Raw genomic sequence first — 23,960 nt, forward strand, 5'->3', positions numbered from 1 at the left:
TTTCTTCATAGCTTTGAAGCCATATTTACTGATACTGCTATCCATTCTTTAAAAATCTCAGGAACCATTACTGAAAATACAGAGTTAATAAATATGTAAAAATATGGTCAATCTCATTTAAAATTTATTTTAAAAAAATAAATTTTATTTTTTTGAAGGGGAGGGCAGAGTGAGAGAGAGACTCTTAAGCAGGCTCCAAGCCCAGCACAGAGCCCAATGCTATGCTCAATCTCACACCCCTGGGATCATGACCTGAGCTAAAATCAGGAGTCAAACACTTAACCAACTAAGCAACCCAGGCACCTCTAATTTTTTTCTTTTCTTTTTTTTTTTTTTAAGATTTTCTTTTTAGGGATCCCTGGGTGGCGCAGCGGTTTGGCGCCTGCCTTTGGCCCAGGGCGTGATCCTGGAGACCCGGGATCGAATCCCACATCGGGCTCCCGGTGCATGGAGCCTGCTTCTCCCTCTGCCTGTGTCTCTGCGCCTCTCTCTCTGTGACTATCATAAATAAATAAAAATTAAAAAAAAAAAAAAAAGAAAAAAAAAAGATTTTCTTTTTAAGTAATCTCTATACCCAGTGTGGGCCTCAAACTTATAACCTTGAGTTCAAGAGTCATATGCTCTTCCAATTGAGCCAGCCAGGTACCCCATTCTCATTTAATTTTAATTTTTTAAAAAAATTTACTTATTTATTTATGATTGACATAGAGAGAGACAGAGAGGTGCAGAGACACAGGAGGAGGGAGAAGCAGGCTCCATGCCGGGAGCCCGACATGGGACTCGATCCTGGGACTCCTGAATTGTGCCCCAGGCCAAAGGCAGGCACCAAACCGCTGAGCCAGGGATCCCTCATTTAATTTTTAAAATGCAACTCTTTATAGGGAACTTTCGTAATTTTTCACCTATCAGATCACAAAAAGTTAAATAAAAACCCCACGAAAAGTCAAAACTAAAAAAAAATTAAAAAAAAAAAGGAAAAGAAAAGCCAAAACTCTAATAGTACATAGCATTAGCAAGGGCATGGAGAAATAGGCATTTTTTTTTTTTTTGAAATAGGCATTTTTATATATAGGTGGTGATAAATCAGCACATTTTGAAGTCCAATTTGGCAATATTATATTTTTTTCAAAGATTTCATCCAATTATTCATGAGAGACACACACACAGAGAGAGAGAGAGAGAGAGAGAGAGAGAGAGGCAGAGACAGGCAGAAGAAGCAAGCTCCATGCAGGGAGCCTGATGTGGGACTCGATCCTGGGTCTCCAGGATCAGGCTCTGGGCTGAAGGCGACGCTAAACTGTTGAGCCACCCAGGCTGCCCATGGCAATATTATTAAAAATTTAGGGGCAGCCAGCTCAGTTGGTGGAGCACATGACTCTTGATCTCAAGGTCATGAGTTCAAGCCCCATGCTGGGCATAGAGCTTACTTAAAAAAATAAAATTACATTTAAAAAATTTAAACATATATCTTCAAAGTAATTCCACTGTGAATCAACAATATCCTATGGATATATTCATAAATATACAAAATTAAGTGACAATAATACTTTCTATCGCTTTATAACAAAAAACTAGCAACAAATGGTACACATCAGAGTAGTTAAGTAAATTATGATGAACTTATGCAACAGGATACTATACACCCACAAAAAAGAATGAGATAAAGTTACATACTGTTACGGAGTGAGTGGCCAACAAATCTATTCTTCATTCCCAGTGCCAAAATACTATAGAGCCAACCAAATAGAAAGGACTAAAAATAACACTAATTCCAAACTAGAAACAATTGAAACTTCAGAGGTAAAACTTCCAGAAATGAGCAAAAAATTGTACCAAACATTCAGCAGAGGATAGTACATTTATATTATCAATTTTGACACAATAAACAGAGGAAAGAGCTGAGGTCAAAGTTAATTCCGTACAGCCAGCTATATATCCCAGGGAGGTTTTGATTTGGGACTAGATGATTTTCACAATGTTAGAAAAACAAAGAAAATATCAAGCATACATTCTGTCACTTGATGTCATTTACTTTTAAAGATAAAATCTGTATAAAATCACTATAATTGGGACGCCTGGGTGGCTCAGCGGTTGAGCATCTGCCTTTGGCTCAGGGTGTGATCCTGAAGTTCTGGGACCGAGTCCCACATCGGGCTCCCTGCATGGAGCCTGCTTCTTCCTCTGCCTATATCTCTGCCTTGTGCTCTCTCTCTCTGTGTCTCTCATGAATAAATAAATAAAACCTTTTAAAAAATCACTATAATTTCTGTTCTGGTTAAAATAGATAAATGCTACAAAGCTCTAGGTCAGTGTTCTTCAAACTTTCTAAACTTGTAGCACACAGTAAAATATATATTTGACCTGTGACCTAGTACATGGATACATAATTGAAACAAAAGTTTCACAAAGAATGCTTGCCCTTTATAATAAGGGTATTCTGAAATTTGCTGGGCTCTATTTAATTTTTTTTCCTTAAATCTGGTCATGACCCAGTATACTGATTTTATGAGTACTAATAGGTCACACTTAACATTTTCAAACACTTCTCTAGGTCGGTGAACAGACTTTTTAAATATTTTATTTATTAAGATTTATCATGAGACAGAGAGAGAGGCAGAGACACAGGCAAAGGGAGAAGCAGGCTCCATGCGGGTAGCCTGATGCAGGACTCGATCCTGGGAGCCTGCGATCACGACCTGAGCCGAAGGCAGATGCTCAACTGCTGAGCCACTCAAGTGCCCCAGTAGTAACGTTTTAAAGGAATAGATAACATATCCTCAAGTTTTCAAAGCATCTACTAAACAATAAGTATTCACCTATGAAAGTATCTCGTAAAAAAGTCGATGACTCTATCCATACTTAAGATTTCTGTAAGTGGAGATTGGTCTGCTTTGTTTTTATCTGTTGTATAAAGAAACAAACAGTATCTACAAATCTCAGCTCTTGGTTTTACTTCTGTACCTAATCTCCACTCTACTCAGTGCATCAACATAATTCTGAGTTACTATACCTAATAATAAGCTCTCTTCATGATTTCCTTCTCATTCTACCACTTTTTTTTAAAGATTTTTTATTTTTTATTTATTCATGAGAGACACAGAGTGAGAGAGAAATGCAGAGACACAGGCCGAGGGAGAAGCAGGTTCCATGCAGGGAGCCCGAGGTGGGACTCGATCCCGGGTCTCCAGGATCACACCCCGCCTGCAGGCGGCACTAAACCGCTGCGCCACCAGGGCTGCCCTCACTCTGCCACTTTTATTTTTTTTAGTTTTTATTTTTTTTAAATTTTTATTTATTTATGATAGTCACACACACACACACACACACAGAGGCAGAGACACAGGCAGAGGGAGAAGCAGGCTCCATGCACCGGGAGCCCGACATGGGATTCGATCCCAGGTCTCCAGGATCGCGCCGTGGGCCAAAGGCAGGTGCCAAACAGCTGCGCCACCCAGGGATCCCCACTCTGCCACTTTTAAAAAAGATTTACTTGAGAGAAGGAAAGAGAGTGGGAGGGGCAGAGGGGCAGCTTTTTGTTTTTTAAAAGCTTTTTGTTTTTTTATTTGTTTGAGAGAGAGAGAGAGCGAGCGAGCACATGCACAAGCTGGAGGAGAAGCACAGGGAGAGAAAGCAGCAGAATCCCAGCTGAGCAAGGAGCCAGACACTGTGAGGCCGAATCCCAGGACCCTAGGATCATGACCTGAGCTGAAGGCAGGCATTTAACAGATTAAGCCACCCGGGTGCCCCAGAGGGAGTCTTAAGCAGACTCCCTGCTGAGTGTGGAGCCCTACATGGGACTCAATTTCAGGACCCTGAGATCATGACCCAAGTGGAAACCAAGATTCCAATGCTTAATCAACTGCACCACCCAGGTGCCCCTCACTCTACCACTTCCAAGCACCAGCTGATGGCATTAAAATATATTGGAAAATACACAAACAAACAAACAAACAAATAAATAGGAATGTTTCAAGATTTTCATGATATTGGCAGAGCTAAACTAGAAGGATGGGAGTACAGGGTTAAGAACAGGTTTTGGAGTAGGACAGCTGTAGATAGGAGTCCCTGCAAGAGTCATTTGATTAGCTTTCTGACAGGGAGCCAGTTAAAACTTCTCTAGTTATCAGTTTCTCCCTTAGTAAAAACCGGGATGAAATATTATTCATCTCATAAAATTACTGTGAAAAACAAATGAAGTAATAACATAAGGTGCTTAGCATAGTATCTGTCATAACATTTAACACAGTACAGCCAATATTATTAGGAAATTATCTTGTGGGCAAACCATAATGAGAAATCATGGAATAAGATATACACTGCTATTTTAATCAATGCCTTAAAAACCAAATGTGAAACTGAGAGGAAGCTCCCCATAATGGGGATGGATAATTTCTCCTCTTGAAATTGAAATAAGCCCAAAAAAGCTCAACAGGTAAGCAGAATGCTATTAATATCACCAGTGGTTACCTATCAAAAATTAACTTCAGAAGAGAAATTTATGAAACTGTAGATCCAGCTATCTACAATAGGTTTCAGAAACAAAGTAAAACCATGGTCCATACAATCAAATTATCTTTGATGTACTTTCCAAACTACCCTTCCTCCATTAAAATCAAAGAAGCAATTTATTGAACCCTAAAGTTCCCCCGTCCCAATCAATTGGAAAGAAGCAAATTTTTCTCCATTTTATTGAAACATAAGTGTAGGGACACCTGGGTGGCTCAGTGGGGTTGAGCGTCTGCCTTTGGCTCAGGGCCTGATCCCAGAGTTCTGGGACCAAGTCCTGCATTGGGCTCCCCACAGGGAGCCTGCTTCTCCCTCTGCCGGTGTCTCTGCCTCTCTCTCTGTCTCTCATGAATGAATACATAAGATCTTTTTTTTTTAATAAATAAAATCTTAAAAAAAGAGAAACATAAGTGTAATATTCAGGATATGGCATGAGTCAGTAAAAAGTGAAACAAAGAAATACTTAGATATTAGAACACTGTAAAACCTTATCTCTAAGCCTCTTTCAAATTCTTACAAAATGGACAGTTAAAACTAGTATTTTCCTCGACCCCTAATATGATTTCAAAGGATTTTTTTTAAATATGAAAACTGGAAATGGGGTTAATTAAATAAAAGGAGTTTCATTTAATAAAATGAGGGATGAAATGCCAACAAAGCATCAACATCAGACCAGAATCTGTTTCCAGCCTCTTTTAATAACAGTTTTAGAAAAAGAACAGTTTTATCTTAAAATGTGGCATTGGTTAAGCAATGAAATAAATTAAAGATTTTCCTTTCCATGATGAAAATAACAAGTAAACCAAAGGCACACTTTAATGACAGTCTCGCCCAGCCCAGTGGTTGCCTCTAGCCATCAGTTATAGAAATAGCTATGGTAGTTAACACACTTTTTCAGTTTCTTCAAAGGGAAGACGTGTGCTGAAGTCATGAACTTTTAAGACCACCATGATAAATCAAATATACTATTCTCTGAGAAAAAACGTGGGCAATACTAAAATAAGATGAAATGAGAAACTCTTCAAGAATTTTCTTTTTTTTTTTTCTTCAAGAATTTTCAAAAGGGTAGTTCCCATACACTCCTCTATTCATCTGGTCTCTGGAATGATTTTGAGAACACTATGTTCGTTCGTTCGTTCTTTATTTTAAGATTTTATTTATTTATTCATTAGAGACAGAGACAGAGAGAATGAGAGAGAGAGAGAGAGACAGGCAGAGACACAAGCAGAGAGAGAAGAAGGCTCCATGCAGGGAGCCCGATGTGGGACTCGATCCCGGGGCCAAAGGCAGGCGCTAAACCGCTGAGCCACCCAGGGATCCCTGAGAACACCATGTTCTTTAATTCAGTAAATATTAACACAGTATAACTGATTTTCAAAACTATACCTATATTAAGCACAGAGTTTTCTGAACATATTTCATTTTACACAATAGATTTAATCCAAAGAATTGTATCTCAGTCCAGAAAGTGTTTGTGTGTTCAGCCACATTCAAACAGAATACTGGTAACACATCACTTAGTGTGAGGGATGGATATCAGGTCTGGAATACAGACCTAAATCAAGAAATAAAAGAGAAGCAGATATTTCATAATTCAACGTACTTTTTCAGAATAATAATTCTATTAATCTAGTTTCCATATCTAATGAATCAGAAGTAGCAAATCAGAGAGAAAGGAAGAGAAGGATTATACTTTTTTTTTTAAAGATTTTTTTTTTTTATGGTTTTATTTATTTATTCATAGAGACAGAGAGAGAGAGAGGGGCAGAGATACAGGCAGAGGGAGAAGCAGGCTCCACGCAGAGAGCCTGACGTGGGACTCGATCCTGCGTCTCCAGGATCACGGCCTGGGCTGCAGGCGGCGCTAAACCGCTGCGCCACCAGGGCTGCCCCAGGATTATACTTTTAATGGCAGAAAAGCTGACAACTGGGAGTAATAAACTGTAATACCAAAAAATACATATAGATGGCCTCCAAATTCATCCCTATCTTGACTACTTGATTATGCCTGAGATACAGTTTTACATAAGAGATAAAATAAATGTTTGACTCTGTCGATTACTAGTTTCTAAAATAATTAATTTCCTAGAATCCTTGCAGAATCACTAAGGACTCCTCCTTTTCTTAAAAATCAAATTTATTGGGGTGCCTAAAAGCTCAGTTAGAAGAGCATGCAATTCAAACTCAGGGTGGTGAGTTCAAGCTCCACGTTGAGTGCAGAGATTACTTATTTAAAAAAAAAAATCAAGTTTATTAAGATGTAATTTACACACAGTAAAAATTCACCCAATTAATAAGTTTAGACCAGGATTCTCAACTAGGGCCATTGTGCTTCCCAGGAGACATCTGATAATATATGAAAACATTTTTGATGGTCACATCTAACATCTACTGCTGCTGAACATTCTACAATGCACAAGACAACCTTCTCCTCCCCCTAAATGAAGAATTATCTGGTTCAAAATATTAATGTGGCTAAGGTTGAGAAACCATGGTTTATATAAATGTATAAGGTAAGTAGTATAATCACTTAATACAATCAAGATATAGAGTATTTCTACCATCTCAAATAGTTCCCTCATACCCCTCTGCAGTCAGTCCTTTGTTGTTGTTGTTTTTTTCCTTTGTTGTTTTTTTTTTTTTTAAAGATTTTATTCATTTATTCATGAGACACACAGAGAGAGAGGCAGAGACACAGGCAGAGGGAGAAGCAGGCTCCATGCAGGGAGCCCGATGTGGGACTCAATCCTGGGACTCCAGGATCACACCCTGAGCCCAAGGCAAATGCTCAACCCCTGAGCACCCAGGTGTCCCTGCAGTCATTCCTTTTTGTATCAATATGATCTCAGGATTTAAACTTATTTGATATTTCAATCCATTGTAATTATTGCTCTTATTGATGTTCAAACCAAGTGTAGGAACACTTGGTCACAGAAATTTATCAAGTTGTCTCCTGTGTCCTTTGATAAAATATCCCACCTTTAATATTAATTTCCTATTCTAGATCTAAAATCAGCTATTTCTTCAAGTATTCCTAATAGCCCTAGTTTCTTTTAACAGAAATTAGTATTCAGACACCATAGTCTGGTTCTCTAGTTATTTTGGTTATTTGAAGCTCTAGTAGATTCCATACAAAAGAGATCATATGAACACTACTTCTTGAATTCTTACATGTTTACTGATATAGGGCACCTGAGTGGCCCAGTCGCTTAAGTGTCAACTCTTAGTTTCAGCTCAGGTCATGATCTTGGGGTTGTAAGATTGCTCAAGATTTTCTCTCTCCCTCTGTCCTTCCTCCTACTCTTGTGTGCTGTCTCTCCCACAAATAAATCAGTCTTTAATAAATGGTCTGTGGTTCTTATACTTAGGGGTCTACTTGTCTGGATATAAAATTCTTGGTTCACGTTTTATTTCCTTGATTTTCCTAAATGTTCATCAATTGCATTCTGACACTACACATGCTGTCAAAAAATGACAGGGGGCACCTGACAGGGGGCACCTGAGTGGCTTAGTCAGTTAAGCAGCTCACTTTTGATTTCAGTTCAGGTCATGATCTCAGGGTCCTGGGATCAAGCCCCACATTCTCCCTCATCCTCAGGCTCCATGCTCAGCAGGGAGTCTGCTTGCTTCTCTCTCTGCCTATGCCCCTCTCCCCCCACTCTCTAATAAAATAAATCTTTTTTCTTTAAAGATTTTATTTATTTATTCATGAAAGACAGAGAGAGAAAGAGAGAGAGGCAGAGACACAGGCAGAGGGAGAAGCAGGCTCCATGCAGGGAGCCTGACATGGGACTCGATCCCAGGTCTCCAGGATCACATCCTGGGTCGAAGGCAGGCGCTAAACCGCTGAGCCACCCAGGGATCCCTAATAAAATAAATCTTAAAAAAAAAAAAAAAAAAAAAAAAAAGTCTAGTGACAATCCATTTTCTTTCTTTTTTAAGTGATTAGATTTTTTTTTTTTTAAACTAGGATACACAAATGGTTTGTTTTGCCCTTAAAAGTCTATCAGTTTTACTAAACTATGTCTCCATGTTGGCCATTCTGGGTCAATTTCCCCAGACACACTTTCACAAAGTTTTCTTTCTGTCCCATGGCTTTGTTTTCTTCCTTGGAGACTTTGTTCATATAAATGTCAGTTTTTCTTTGCCTACTATTACTATTTTTAAGATCTTATTTATGTATTTGAAAGCGATAGCACAAGTTGAGGGGCTCCATCCCAGAACCCTGGGATCATGACCCGAGCCAAAGGCAGATCCTTAACTGGCTGAGCCACCCAGGTGCCCCTCTTTGCCTTCTATTATGGTATTTTTTTCTCAATCCCTTTTACCTCTTTTCTTTTGATTTTTAAAAGCTACTCTATCTGGGATCCCTGGGTGGTGCAGCGGTTTGGCGCCTGCCTTTGGCCCAGGGCGCGATCCTGGAGACCCGGGATCGAATCCCACGTCAGGCTCCCGGTGCATGGAGCCTGCTTCTCCCTCTGCCTGTGTCTCTGCCTCTCTCTCTCTGTGACTATCATAAATAAATAAAAATTAAAAAAAAAAAAAAAAAGCTACTCTATCTCATTTAAAAAAATTGTTTTACTTTCTATTTTACTGAGTTATTACCTGTTATGCTTCTTCATTTATGTGTTCCTTTTAGTTTCATCTTTATTTCTGAAATAATTTTTTCCCTTAATTCTAATTTTTTCCTGAGGTCTGTCACTTCTCTCTTCAAATTCTTTTCTGGGGATCCCTGGGTGGCGCAGTGGTTTGGCGCCTGCCTTTGGCCCAGGGCGCGATCCTGGAGACCCGGGATCGAACCCCACGTCGGGCTCCCGGTGCATGGAGCCTGCTTCTCCCTCTGCCTGTGTCTCTGCCTCTCTCTCTCTCTCTATCATAAATAAATAAAGAAAAAAAATATTAAAAAAAAAATTCTCCTTTTCTCTGCAATCACCTCATTTCTGAGATTCTTCTAATTTGAATTAATTAAGTAAGTAAGTAAGTAAGTAAATAGGCTCCAAGCCCAATGTTTGAAATCATGACCCCAAGAGCAAAGGTCATACGCCCTATCAACCGAGCCAGCCAGGCACCCTGATCTTCTAATTTGAATTTAATTTTTTAAATATTTATTCGAAGAGAAAAAGAGAGTAAGTATGTGGTAAGGGGGGATGAGGGAAAGAAAGTATCTCCAACAGACGCCCTAAGCAGCAAGGAGCCCTATACAGAGCTCAATCCCACAAACCTGAGATCATGACTGGAACCCAATTCAAGAATCAGATGCCCAACCAACCGAGCCACCCAGACGATACTCTAATTTGAATTTAAAGTGTTTTATTTTGGAACACCTAGCTGGCTCAGTTGGAAGACCATGAAATTTTTTTTTTTTTTTTAAGATTTTATTCATTCATTCATCAGAGACACAGAGAGAGGCAGAGACACAGGCAGAGGGAGAAGCAGGCTCCACACAGGGAGCCCAATGTGGGACTCAATTTCAGAACACCAGGATCATGCCCTGGGCCAAAGGCAGATACTCAACTGCTGAGCCACCCAGGTGTTCCAAGACCATGCAACTCTTGATTTCAGGGTCATGAGTGAGTTTAAGCCCCACAATGGGCATAATTAAATATTTAATTAAAAATTAAATAAATAATTATTTAGGTGGAGTCTTCATTCTCTGTGATTGTTTCCGTGGTATATGTATGCATGTGCATGCATTGGGCTATGGTACTCAACAGTAGATACTATTATTCGTTCCTAGTTTTCATTCTCTTCCTCTTTCTGCCTAAAAACCACCTGTTTTTTCTCAGGTTAACATAGTGTCAGGTTACAAATATTCCCCTTCCCAAGTACCCTTGCAGGTAAGAAGTAGCCAAGTGACAAGGTGTTAGCCAATCAGCTGTAAAAATTGCTGGGTAAGACCTTCAGGAAAGCTCTTTAAATGGGAACAATTAGGGCAGCCCGGGCTCAGCGGTTTAGCGCTGCCTTCAGCCCAGGGCATGATCCTGGAGACCCAGGATCGAGTCCCATGTTGGGCTCCCTGCATGGAGCCTGCTTCTCCCTCTGCCTGTGTCTCTGCCCTTCTCTCTCTGTCTCTCACTAATAAATAAATAAAATCTTCAATAAATAAATGGGAACAATTAAAAGCTTGCTGCCTCCTTTATCAAGCTTCACCTTTCCTTCCTTTATCTTGTCTGGAAAGAAGTCACAATGCCCAAAGGTGGTGCACCTGCCTTGCAAGCATGGCAGCTGTCCCACACTAAGGCAAAAGTAAACATGGCCAGGGTTTCTACTGTTACCTTGAGCTGCCACATGAACTTTGGACTCACTACCTTCAGACTTCATGCTACATAAAAACAGTTAAGTACCCACACACCTGGTTAAGTTACTGTAATAGGTTTTTGGTATATACAGTGTAATATGCATCCTCTAACTATAAAAAAAGAAATTATTATTTTTTTTAAAGATTGATTTATTTGAGAAAAAGAGCACATGTATGGGGGGAGGGGGGTTAGGGGGGATTTTAGGCAGGCTCTACACCCAGAGCAAAGCCTGACGTGACCTTAAAATCATGACCGGAGCTGAAATCCAAGAGTTGGATGCTCAAACAACTAAGGCACCTAGGCACCCCAAAATATTTTTTTAAGTAAATCATGATTATGCTGGGCCCTCAGTTTTTCTTAACTATGTAGTTTATACCTTAGTATATCCTACAATTATTTTGTGTCACTATTTTTTGTGTGTCAAATTGGTAAGAGCCTTTAATTTTTTCTGTCCAGCTCCCAGAACTCTAAGTGGGTAAGCATCTAACAAAGAATTCTGATACTTTTATATTAAATTAGATTACATAAGAATAGAAAACAGATACCAGAAACTTATTTCTTCCTGCTCCAGAACGTAAGTCTTTGCTAATTCATTAGTAATTTGTGCTTGACACAAATCCATATAACTTTGTTCTAGGGATCCCTGGGTGGCTCAGCGGTTGAGAGTCGGCCTTCGGCCCAGGGCGTGATCCTGTAGTCACAGGATCGAGTCCCACATCGGGCTCCCTGCGTGGAGCCTGCTTCTCCCTCCACCTGTGTCTCTACCTCTCTCTGTGTCTCTCTGTGTCTCTCATGAATAAATAAAATCTTTAAAAATAAATAACTTTGTTCTAAACCTACTTTTTCCACATTAAATCTTTCCTGATTATAGAATTATTATAGCATATTATACACATATGCACGCAATTTACAGGCTTTACTATAAATAAACTTCCTTTAGGCTTATCCCTATAGTGTCCTATACTGTGTGGACTCCCTAAAAGTAGGCTGTAGAAATGTTTATCAATTATTTACTTTCTGTTGTTCCAGGTACTATACTAAGCTCTGAGGAGTCAAAGAAATAGTTCCTGCTCTTGAAGAGCTTGTAGTTCACTAGAAAAAAGAAAAACCTGGAGTCCCAGGATCGAGTCCCACATCAGGCTCCCTGTATGGAGCCTGCTTCTCCCTCTGCCTATGTCTCTGCCTCCCTCTCTCTCTCTGTCTCTCATGAATAAATAAATAAAATCTTAAAAAAAAAAAAAAAAGTCATTCCAATGATGTTCTGGTATTGAAAAAGGTAAATTCCCCAGCCTGGAATTTCAGAGGTTTACTTTCTAGAGGAGCTGACATTTTGACCAAACTTTAAAGAATGAGTAGGAATTAGCCAGGCGAAAAACAGCAAGAGAACCAAGCAGAGGGAACACCAGGAACAAAGTGAAGGAATGTAAAGGAGTAGAACATGGTGTGTAGCATGACTGTGGAGTAAAGGGAGAAGATGGACGTGGAGAGATGAACTTCAAAACATGTTATCATCAGATCCAAAACAGATATTCAAATGAGACTGATTTTCTGAAGTAAATGGCAGAGAGCATGAAGAAATAAACACTTTAAAAAATATTTTATTAAAAAATATATATTTTATTAGAGAGAGGGAGAGTGAGCAAGCACAGATGGAGAGGAAAAAGCAGACTCCCCACTGAGCAGGGAGCTTGACCAAAGTCAGACACTTAACCAACTGAGGCACCCAAGTGCCCTGAGATAAGCACTTTCATACAACTCCCAGTAGCATAAGTGCACAAAAGTGTAGGGCAGGGAATCAGCATGGTTTGTATATATAGCACATGGTGGCACAATGCAGATCAAATCTTTAAAATGTGACTAATCTTGGGGCGCCTGGCTGGCTCAGTCAGTAAAGCATGCAACTCTTGATTTCAGGGTCATGAGTTCAAGCCCCACAATGTGTGTGGAGCCTACTTAAAACAAAACAAAACAAAACAAAACAAAGATGGGGACCTGGGTGGCACAGTTGGTTAAGCATATGACTCTGGGTTTCAGCCTAGGTTGTGATATCAGGGTTGTGAGATCAGGCTCCATGCTCAGCCCGGAGTCAGCTTAAGAATCTCTCTCCCCCTCCCCCTCCCCCTCCCATCCGTGCTCTCTCCTAAAATAAAGAAATCTTTTTTTTTTTTTTTAAGATTTTATTTATTTATTCATGACAGACACACACACACAGAGGCAGAGACACAGGCAGAGGGAGAAGCAGGCTCCATGCAGAGAGCCTGATATGGGACTCAATCCTGGGTCTCCAGGATCATGCCCTAGGCTGAAGGCAGTGCTAAACCGCTAGGCCACCAGGGCTGCCCAAATAAAGAAATCTTAAAAAAAAAAAGTGACTACTCTTTTAACCCAGTAAGTAAACATCCAGGAATAAGGACAAGTGCCAGATACGGTATTAAGCTGTGGTGATAGTTAGAATCCTGGCTATTACAAAGGCTCTATCTTACTGGGAAGTTATAAAATGAAACTATAATAACTGCCCTACAATTTATAAAATAAAGTTAATAACATGCTCTGATAAAAGGAGTATAAGAGGGATGCCTGGGTGGCTCAGCAGTTGAGCTTCAGGCCAGGGCGTGATCCCAGAGTTCCAGGATCGAATCCCACATCTGGCTCCCTGCATGGAGCCTGCTTCTCCCTCTGCCTATGTCTCTGCCTCTCTCATGAATAAATAAATAAATAAAATCTTTTAAAAAATAAATTAAATTAAAAATTTTAAAAAGGAGTATAAGAGTTGGAAGCAGAAGTATTAGAAAAAAGTAGAATATTCTGGGCTAGCTACTCCACTCAATAATGGTGAAAGATAATGATGGCCTAAAACAGGGTTATGAGAGATGCCTGGCTGGCTCGTTTGGTAGAGCATGTGACTCTTGACCGCAGGGTCACAAGGTCAAGCCCCCACAGTGTGGAAGCCTACTTAACAAAAACCAAAAAAAAAAAAACTAAACTAAAATAAAATAAAATTAAGTAGGGCTATGGCTCTAACGAAGAGCAATGCATGAATAAGAAATATTTAGGAGTAGGGACACCTGGGTGGCTCTATTAAGCGACTGCCTACGACTCCAGTCATGATCCCGGGGTCCTGGGATGGAGACCTGCATTGGGTTCCCGGCTCAGTGGGGAGCCTGCTTCTCCATCTCCCCCCTGCTGATGCTCTTTCTCGCTCTCTAATAAATAAATAAAATCTTAAAAAAAAAAATTTAGGGGGATCCCTGGGTGGCGCCGCGGTTTGGCGCCTGCCTTTGGCCCAGGGCGCAATCCTGGAGACCCGGGATCGAGTTCCACATCGGGCTCCCGGTGCATGGAGCCTGCTTCTCCCTCTGCCTGTGTCTCTGCCTCTCTCTCTCTCTCTGTATGACTATCATAAATAAAAAATTAAAAAAATTAAAAAAAAAACTTAGTAAAATCAGAATTTTTTTTCTTTTTTTAAGATTTTTATTTATTTATTCATGAGAGAGGCAGAGGGAGAAGCAGGCTCCCTCTGGGAACTCCAAAGCACAACTCAATCCCAGGGTCCTGGATCACGACCTGAGCCAAAGGCAGATAGATGTTCAACCACTGAGCCACCCAGGGGCCCCAAACAGTCAGAATTTAATGGCTTAAGGGAACTTCAAAGTTTCTGGGACATAACTGAAACAGCAAGACGGCCAGAAATATGAAAAGAGAGGCAATAAATAAAAACAGTCATCTTGGGATCCCTGGGTAGCGCTGCGGTTTGGCGCCTGCCTTTGGCCCAGGGCGCGATCCTGGAGACCCGGGATCGAATCCCACGTCAGGCTTCCGGTGCATGGAGCCTGCTTCTCCCTCTGCCTATGTCTCTGCCTCTCTCTCTCTCTCTCTCTCTCTGTGACTATCATAAATAAATAAAAATTAAAAAAAACAAACAAACAAACAAAAAAAAACAGTCATCTCTCCTTATCTGCAGATTCTCTTTCTGTGGTTTCAGTTACCGATGGGTCAATCACAGTCGGAGGCAGATAATCCTCTTTTTGACATTATCGTGAGAAGGTCAACTATAGCCTAACACTATGTCACAATGCCTACATAATTCAATTTACTTCATCTTATCATATAGACATTTTGTCATCTTGTATCATCACAGAAAGGGTGAGTACAGTACAATAAAATACATATTTTTTACAAGAAGATATTGAAGGACGCCTGGGTGGCTTAGCGGTTGAGCATCTGCCTTCAGCCCAGGGCGGGATCCTGGAGTTACGGGATCAAGTCCCACATCAGGCTCCGTGCATGGAGCCTGCTTCTCTCTCTGCCTGTGTCTCTACCTCTCTCTCTCTCTCAAATAAATAAAATCTTAAAAAAAAAAATTTACAATAAGATATTGTGACAGAGCCCCCCATTCACATAACTTTATATTTTATTACAACCGCTGTTTTATTATTATTGTTGCTAAGCTCTTATAGTGCCTAATTTATAAAATAAACTTTATCATAGAACTATATGTACAGAAAAAAACAACAGTATATATAAGGTTCAGTACTATCCTCAGGTTCAGACATCCATTGGAGGCTGAACGTACCCTCAGCAGATAGGGTCAGACTACTGTATTTTTAAGATTTCAAAGATACAAAGGAATTCATTAAAATTGAATCTAACCCAGTAGCTCCACTCCCTGGTATATAACAAAAAGAAATAAAAACTTATTTCCATATAAGAACTTATACTCAAATGTTCATAACAGCATTATTCATAATGCCAAAAACGTAAAGCAAGCCAAGTGAGTGTCAGTTTGATGAATGGATAAACAAAATGTGGTATATCCCCATAATGAAGTACTATTTGGCAACAAAAAGGAATGAAGTACTGATACATGCTACAACATATGTGAACCTTGCAAACATTATACTAACAGAAGCCAGTCACAAAAGACCACATACTGTATGATTCCATTTATATAAAATGTCCAGAAGTGGCAAATTTATAGAGACTGCAAGTAGTGGTTGTCTAGGGCTGGGAATGAGAAGTGAGGATAGGGAAGGACAGCTATTGGGCCACAGTGTTTCTTTTGAGGGTAATGAAAATGTTCTCAACTTAGATTGTGGTGGTAGTTGCACAATGGTGTAAATATACTAAAATCTACAAAACTGTATTATTTTAAATGGTTGAATTGTATGGTATATGAGTTACAGCTCAATTAGGATGGTTTTTTTTCTTAAAGATTTTATTCATTTATTCATGAGAGAGAGAGAGAGAGAGAGAAAGGCAGAGACACACATAGGCAGAGGGAGAAGCAGGCTCCATGCGGGGAGCCCGACGTGGGACTAGATCCCGGGTCTCCAAGATCAGGCTCTGGGCTGAAGGCGGCAGCTGCCTTCAATTAGGATGTTTTAAAAAGCAAACTATAGGGATCCCTGGGTGGCGCAGCGGTTTGGCGCCTGCCTTTGGCCCGGGGCGCGATCCTGGAGACCCGGGATCGGATCCCACATCGGGCTCCCGGTGCATGGAGCCTGCTTCTCCCTCTGCCTGTGTCTCTGCCTCTCTCTCTCTCTCTCTCTGTGACTATCATAAATAAATAAATAAAAAAAAAAAAAGGAAAGTAAAAAAAAAAATAAAATAAAATAAAAAATAAATAAATAAAAAGCAAACTATAGTTCAAAACATTCCTTTTTTAAAAAGGAAGAGAAGAGGGCACCCCTGGTGGCTCAGCGGTTTAGTGCCGCCTTTAGCCCAGGGCCTGATCGTGGAGACCTGGAATCGAGTCCCACATCAGGCTCCCTGCGTGGAGTCTGCTTGTGTCTCTGCCTCATTCTCTCTCTCTCTCTGTCTCATGAATAAATAAATAAAATTTTTTTAAAAAAGGGGGAGAGAAGAAAAAAATTAAAAAATAAAGAAGGAAAAAAAGAAGAAAAAATGTTCAGAGGGGAAAATTGAAAAAAAGAAAAAAGAAAAAAAAAAAACACCTATACTCCACAAGGGATGGGGGGGGGCACCACAGGAGGGAGAAGAAAAATATTTATTTTATTAATTTTAATTCAATAAATCTTTATTGCACATAGGCTATGTTCCACATATTAATGTTATATGCTAAAATGTATTGAGCCATACTCTAGTGAGATCACACAAGATAGCAAGTAGTATCTCCAGTTGCCTTTCCTGCTCTAGATGTCAGGAGACTCAGAGATAGCTCTTATGTTCAAAATAACTTTAGATACCTCTGCCCTGGGACATCTGGGTGGCTCAGCAGTGAGCCTCTGCCTTCGGCTCAGGGCATGACCCCAGGGTCCCAGGATCAAGTCCCACATCAGGCTCCCTGCATGGAGCCTGCTTCTCCCTCTGCCTGTGTCTCTGCCCCTCTGTGTGTCTCTCATGAACAAATAAATAAAACCTTAAAAAAAGATAGATACCTCTGCCCTGACTGTTCAAAAATAATTCTAGGCAGATAAAAGTTTATCCAAATATGTAAAAAGTCATTTGAACAGATATCCAACAAATTACTTATAAAAGCAATATAAGAAATGGATTAAAATGTGAACAATGAGAAAACTGCTAAGTAATCTGATGGAATACCAGGCAGTCAGTAAAAATTATGATTAACTGAAGCATAATAACTTGGAAAAAATGCTTATACCGTATTAGTGAACCAAGGAACAATTACATGCATGCCAAGAATAAAGCTATGTTTAAAAATAACATTAAAATTTAAATAAAGTAGAAGAAAACACACCGAATTTGGTGAATTGTGATGGGAAGTAGTTATTAGTTTTGCTTTTCTCCTGTTTCTCATATTTTCTGTAATATGATTACTTAACTTATATCATTAAAAACATATACACTGGGCACCTGAGTTGCTTAGGCAGGGAAGCCTCTGCCTTTGGCTCAGGTCATGATCCCAGGGTCCCAGGAATGAGTCCAGCTTCAGGAACCTGCTTCTCCCTCTGCTTCTGCACCACCCCCTCTCTTTCTATCATGAATAAATAAAATCTTAAAAAAAAAAAAAAAAAAACCACATACAGAAAAAAAAAATCAGCCTGTGCATCTCACCCTTTTATTATTAACAATATTTTATAGATTTAACAACTGATGTTTCATATCTCAGTAAATGGGTAGTTTTCAAGTATGGGACAATTTGCACAATGACGTCAAAGATTCTTACCAGTAGGGGTCACTGTAACTAAGTGATAGGAGTTTTTAAAGTCCACCGTCCCAGCAAAGGAGTTTAGAAGAAAAAAAGGAAAAGGCAATCCACAAATTTCAAATGGGACCATTTGAGGAAGTTTAATTTGGATGTGTATTAAAACCAATTTTTTTTCAGCTTTGGTAATGTTTCTTTACTAAACACTCTAGTCTTACATTATGTATCGTTGAATCCAAACATATAGATATCCCTATTTATCGTGTCCAAAAACACGAAGATCTCAAAAATTAATTACTAGCATACTAAAATTCTTCTAAATTCCAAGGCTTTCACCTACTTCCCACCTCTGTCAACATCATTCCATAGTGAAAACTGTTTTTTAAGACCAAGAAATGAATTAGAATTATCTTTTCCCCCAACTCTCACTACAGTGATAATTTTCTAGGGGAAGGCTCTCACTTTAATATTCCTCCCAAACTAGCTATAATTACTTATTATTATTCAGACTGGTATGATTTAAAATTCATTTACTTAAATATATACATTCCAAAGGAAAGCTGTAGGAGAGGTATATAAAGATTAAGTGAGAAGAAAAAAAAAAAAAGATTAAGTGAATATAGTCATTTGGTTAAGAGCAAGACAGTGATAAAATAAATAGGAAATGATGAAATTAAAATTAATTTTGTACTTAATTCATGCCTCCACCATTTTCCTGATTTTTTTTTTTTTAAGATTTTATTTATTTATTCAGGAGAGAGAGAGAAGAGAGAGAGAAACAGGCTCCACACAAGGAGCCCGATGTGAGATTTGATCCAGAGACCCTAGTATCAGGCCCTGAGCCAAAGGCAGGCACTTAACCACTGAGCCACACAGGCGTCCCTCTTTTTTGTTTTGTTTTGTTTTTTTTTTTTTGAGTAGACTCCACACCCAGCATGGAGCCCAACAAGAGGTCAAGACCTGAGCTAAGATCAAGAGTCAGACACTTAACTGAGCCACCCAGGTGCCCCCTATCTTGTTGGTTTTCTTTTCTTTTTCTTTTTTTTTTATCTTGTTGGTTTTTAAATCAGGTCCTTTTGACAGATTTTTTGACTGTTCGTATCCATAAACAGATGTTTTTAAATTACTAGGAGCTTCTGATGATTAAAATTAATAAGGACCATTACATACACTTAATGCACTATAATGGTACAGTTGAACAAACTTAGATTTTTTTTTTAATTTTTATTTATTTATGATAGTCACAGAGAGAGAGAGAGGCAGAGACATAGGCAGAGGGAGAAGCAGGCTCCATGCACCGGGAGCCTGACGTGGGATTCGATCCCGGGTCTCCAGGATCGCGCCCTGGGCCAAAGGCAGGCGCTAAACCACTGCGCCACCCAGGGAGCCCTACCCTTTTTCTTATACTGGTTTCCTTCACTACTGCTTAATATGGCAATGGATAATTCAGACATATTTTACCTAATATATTTTGTATTTTAAGTTCTCTGTTCTTGGGACAGTAATAGTGGTAATCTTATTAGCAAGACAAGAATGAAATGAGGTATAAACATTAGAAAGTAGTAGGTAAAATTATTTGCAGATAAGACTGTATACCTGGAAACCTAAAGAAAATCATTAAAAATATTGAAAGCAATAAGATTACAGTAAGATAGCCATTATAAAATCAATGTCCGTTAAGTCAACAGCTTTCATATATACACAAAAGAATCAGAAATAAAATGGGGGTGGCGGGGATGGCACAGCTGGTTGAGCATCCGACTCCTGATTTTGGCTCAGGTCATGATCTCAGGGTCCTGAGCTGGAAGCTGTACATCCGGCTCCACAATGGGCATGGAGCCTGCTTGCGATTCTTTCTCTCCCTCTCCTCCTGCCCCTCACCTCCCTCCCACCCCTGCCCACAAGCATACACTTTCTCTAAAATAAAAAAAGAAAAAAGTAACATCTGAAAATAATAATAAATAAAATGGAAGAAAAGGTCCTATCCACGATGGCAACAAAACCCAAAATACTAAGCTTAAAGCAGCAAGAAATGTGTAAGACCAATAAGAAAATAATGAGGGGCACCTGGGTAGCTCAGTGATTGAGCATTTGTCTTGGGCTCAAGGTGTGACCCCAGGGTCCCGGGATCGAGTCCCACATCAGGCTACCCAGAGGGAGCCTGCTTTTCCTTCTGCCTGTGTCTCTGCCTCTCTGTCTCTCATGAATAAATAAATAAAACCTTTAAAAAAAATTAAAATTAAAATAAAATAAAGCAAGAATCTTTCCCCCCTCATATTGGCAAAGGCTATTATATTTTTAACTATATTATTTATTTGAAAGAATGAGTGAGAAAAGAGAGAGAGAGAGAAGGTGTAGGGGGAGGGGCAGAGAGAGAGGGAGAAGCAGATTCTACTGAGCAGAGAGCCCTATGAGGGGCTCCATCCCAGCACTCCAGGATAACGACCTGAGCCAAAGGCAGACACTTAACCAACTGAGCCACCCAGGCGTCCCTGGCAAAGATTGATATATTTTTTTTTGCAAAGATTAATATTAATGCTAGCTATAAATTGCTAGCTTTCTGAAAATCACTTTAACTATAAATATCGAAACTTTATTTTTTTTTAAAGATTTTATTTATTTATTCATGAGAGACACAGAGAGAGAGAGAGAGAGAGAGAGAGAGAGGCAGAGACACAGGCAGAGGGAGAAGCAGGCTCCATGCAGGGAGCCCGATGCGGGACTTGATCCCGGGACTCCAGGATCACACCCTGGGCTAAAGGTGGCGCTAAACCTCTGAGCCACCAGGGCTGCCCAATATCAAAACTAAATGTATAAAACCTTTGACCTACCAACACTTAGAATTTTTTTTTCAAAGATTTATTTTAGAGAGACAGAGACCAAGAGACAGAGAAAGTACATATGGGAGAGAGGGGAGAGGGAGAGAATCTCAAGCTAACTCCCAGCTGAGCACAGAGCCTGCCTGACTTGGGGCTCAATCCCACAACCCTGAGATCATGACCTGAGCAGAAATCAAGAGTCAGATGCTTAGAGGACTGAGCCACCCCAGGCGCCCATAGAATTTTTAAAAGTATGTTCTATGGCCAACATGAGGCTTGCACTCACAACACTGAGATCAAGAGTCATATGCTCCACCAACTGAGCCAGCCAGGAGCCTCTTTTGGAGTTTTTAAAAAAATTAACATGAAATTCACATAACATTCAATTAACTATTTTAAAGTGTACAATTCAGTGGCATTCAGTGTACTACTCACCATGCTTTGCAACCACCACCTCTCTACTTTCAAAACTTTCATCACCTCAGAAAGACATCCATATCCAATCATTCCCCATTTTTTCTTCACCCCATACCCTGGCAAACACTCTCTCTATGGATTTTCCTGATCTAGAGAAGTCATATAAATAAAACCATAAAATATATGACCTTTTTTTCTCCAGTTTATTTCTTTCACTTAACATAATGTTTTCCTTGCTCACCCACATTGTAGCATGTATCAATACTTCGTTTCTTTTTATGGCTGAATAATACTCCCTCATATGAATACATACTTTGTCAATGAATATTTAGGTTGTATCTATCTTTTGGCAGTTATGAATAATGCTGCTATAAACATTTTTGTGCAAGATTCCATGTGGACCTACGTACCCTTTTCTCTTAGAAATATACCTCATAGGGGATCCCTGGGTGGCGCAGCGGTTTGGTGCCTGCCTTTGGCCCAGGGCGCGATCCTGGAGACCCGGGATTGAATCCCACATCGGGCTCCCGGTGCATGGAGCCTGCTTCTCCCTCTGCCTGTGTCTCTGCCTCTCTCTCTCTGTGACTATCATAAGTAAATAAAAATTAAAAAAAAAAAAAAAATGAACTTGGGACGCCTGGGTGGCTCAGTGGTTGAGCATCTGCCTTTGGCTTGGGGCGTGATCCAGGGGTCCTGGGATCGAGTGCCACATCGGGCTTCTTGAGGGGAGCCTGCTTCTTTCTCTGCCTATGTCTCTGCCTCTCTCTTTCTCATGAATAAATAAAATCTTCAAAAACAATAAAATTATTTTAAAAGTTAAAAAATAAAAAGTGTGAACTTAAATGTTCACCACAGCACTGCTTATAACAGTGAAACTGTGGAAACAACAGGGTTAAGTAAATTCTAGTACATACTATGAAATTACCTTATGATCATTTAAAATGATGCAAAGGTACATTTATTATTATTTATAGGAAAGATGTTCATACTGTATTGTCTGGTAAAAATAAATACTGATAGTATAATTCTATTAAAATATTAATTAAGATTGTATATAGACTTCTTTGTAAATTATACACAAAAGTACAAAAAGCTGGCTGGATGTTCATCAGAATTTCAACAGTGGATATCTTTGGATAGCTAAACTTCAATTAATTTTTACTTTTTTTCTACATTTGTGTTGTTTAATGTTTTTACCAGTATCATTTAAACAAAAGTTTTTTTTTCCTATCCTCAAAGGTTTCTAATTTCAGCTCTAGAGATTTTTTTTTTTTTTTTTTTTTTTAGCTCTAGAGATTTTTTAAAGATTTACTCATTTATTTGAGAGAGAGAGCACTAGAGAGACAGAGCAAGCACAAGTAGGGGGCAGAGGAAGAAGCAGGCTCCCTGCTGAGCAGGAAGCCTGATATGAGGCTTGATTCCAGGATCCTGGAATCATGATCTGAGCCACAGGCAGACACCTGACCGGAGTCACCTAAGTGGCCCAGCTCTATAGATCTTTCTAAAGCAAATCCTTTGAATTTTGCCATTTCCCACAAGGAAACTGTAATTAACATCAGCAGTCCTTTGCGGACAACCAGTGCTCTCTCTTCAGATCATTTATTCTGCACCCGTATGTTTATGGTATCAAATCTACCCTGTATAAAGAAAAGAGAGGCTCCTGGGTGGCTCAGTGGGTTAAGCCTCTGCCTTCAGCTTAGGTCATGATCCTGGGGCCCTGGACTCAGCTGTATCTGGCTCCCTGCTCAGCTGGGAGTCTGCCCCTCCCCCCACTTGTACATGTGCACACTCCCAATCTAAAAAAAAAAAAAAAAAAAAAAGGAAATAGAAAGAGAGAGTCCCTTCCCTATAGACATTTAAGAACTAAAAGAGATACCTAAACTTGTACAAAGAATAATCAGTCTTAGATATTTGTTTTTATGTGTTTGTACATCTATGAATCTACATCACCACAAAGAACTAAGCAAGCATAATCATTCTTGTTCCATAGATGAATGGAAGTCAAGAAATTCCAAAACCACAAATTAATAGTTCAGACTTAACCAGTTTCTTTCATCGTACAATAGAAAAAAGTGTGTACATAAGCACAATTAAAACAACCATTACTTAATAAAATCATATAGTTCAGTAGCAATGTTAAAAAATGTTAAGGCAGATTTATTTTATGAGCTTTATTTTTTTCTTAAAGATTTTATTTATTTATTCAGAGAGAGAGAGAGAGGGAGAGAGAGAGAGGGGCAGAGACACAGGCAGAGGGAGAAGCAGGCATCATATAGAGAGCCTGACGTGGGACTCTATCCAGGGTATCCAGGATCACGCCCTGGGCTGCAGGCGGTGCTAAACCGCTGCGCCACCAGGGCTGCCCTATTTTATGAGCCTTAGTAATATTTATAATCTACTGTTTTATTAACTGGGATATAGGTAAAAGAATATCCATTGTATTATTCTTTCTATCTGCCTAGAAGTCTTAAATCACTTCACGTCACTTTTTTTTTTTAAGATTATTTATTCATGAGAGACAGAGAGAGAGAGAGAGGCAGAGACACAGGCAGAGGGAGAAGCAGGCTCCATGCAGGGAGCCCGAACATGGGACTCGATCCCGGGTCTTCAGGATCACGTCCTGGGCTGAAGGCAGCGCTAAACCGCTAAGCCACCTGGGCTGCCCCTTCACATCACTTCTGATGTGTTGGGGGTTACTTGGGAATGGAAAGGATGTAACAGGTGAGACAGGAATCAGCTGAGAGTGGAAAATGAAGTAAAATAATGCTTTAGTAACAATGAATTCCAGAAAGG

The 23,960-nt window shown here is 39.7% G+C and overlaps 1 protein-coding gene across 3 annotated transcripts in view; it reads right to left on the reverse strand.

Annotated features, from left to right (window-relative positions):
* Positions 1 to 23,960, reverse strand: part of SP1 (Sp1 transcription factor) — a 43,592-nt gene that overhangs the window by 7,287 nt on the left and 12,345 nt on the right. The window lies entirely within an intron of this gene.

This window comes from Canis lupus, chromosome 27, assembly GCF_003254725.2.
Source record: "Canis lupus dingo isolate Sandy chromosome 27, ASM325472v2, whole genome shotgun sequence".
NCBI lineage: Eukaryota > Metazoa > Chordata > Mammalia > Carnivora > Canidae > Canis > Canis lupus.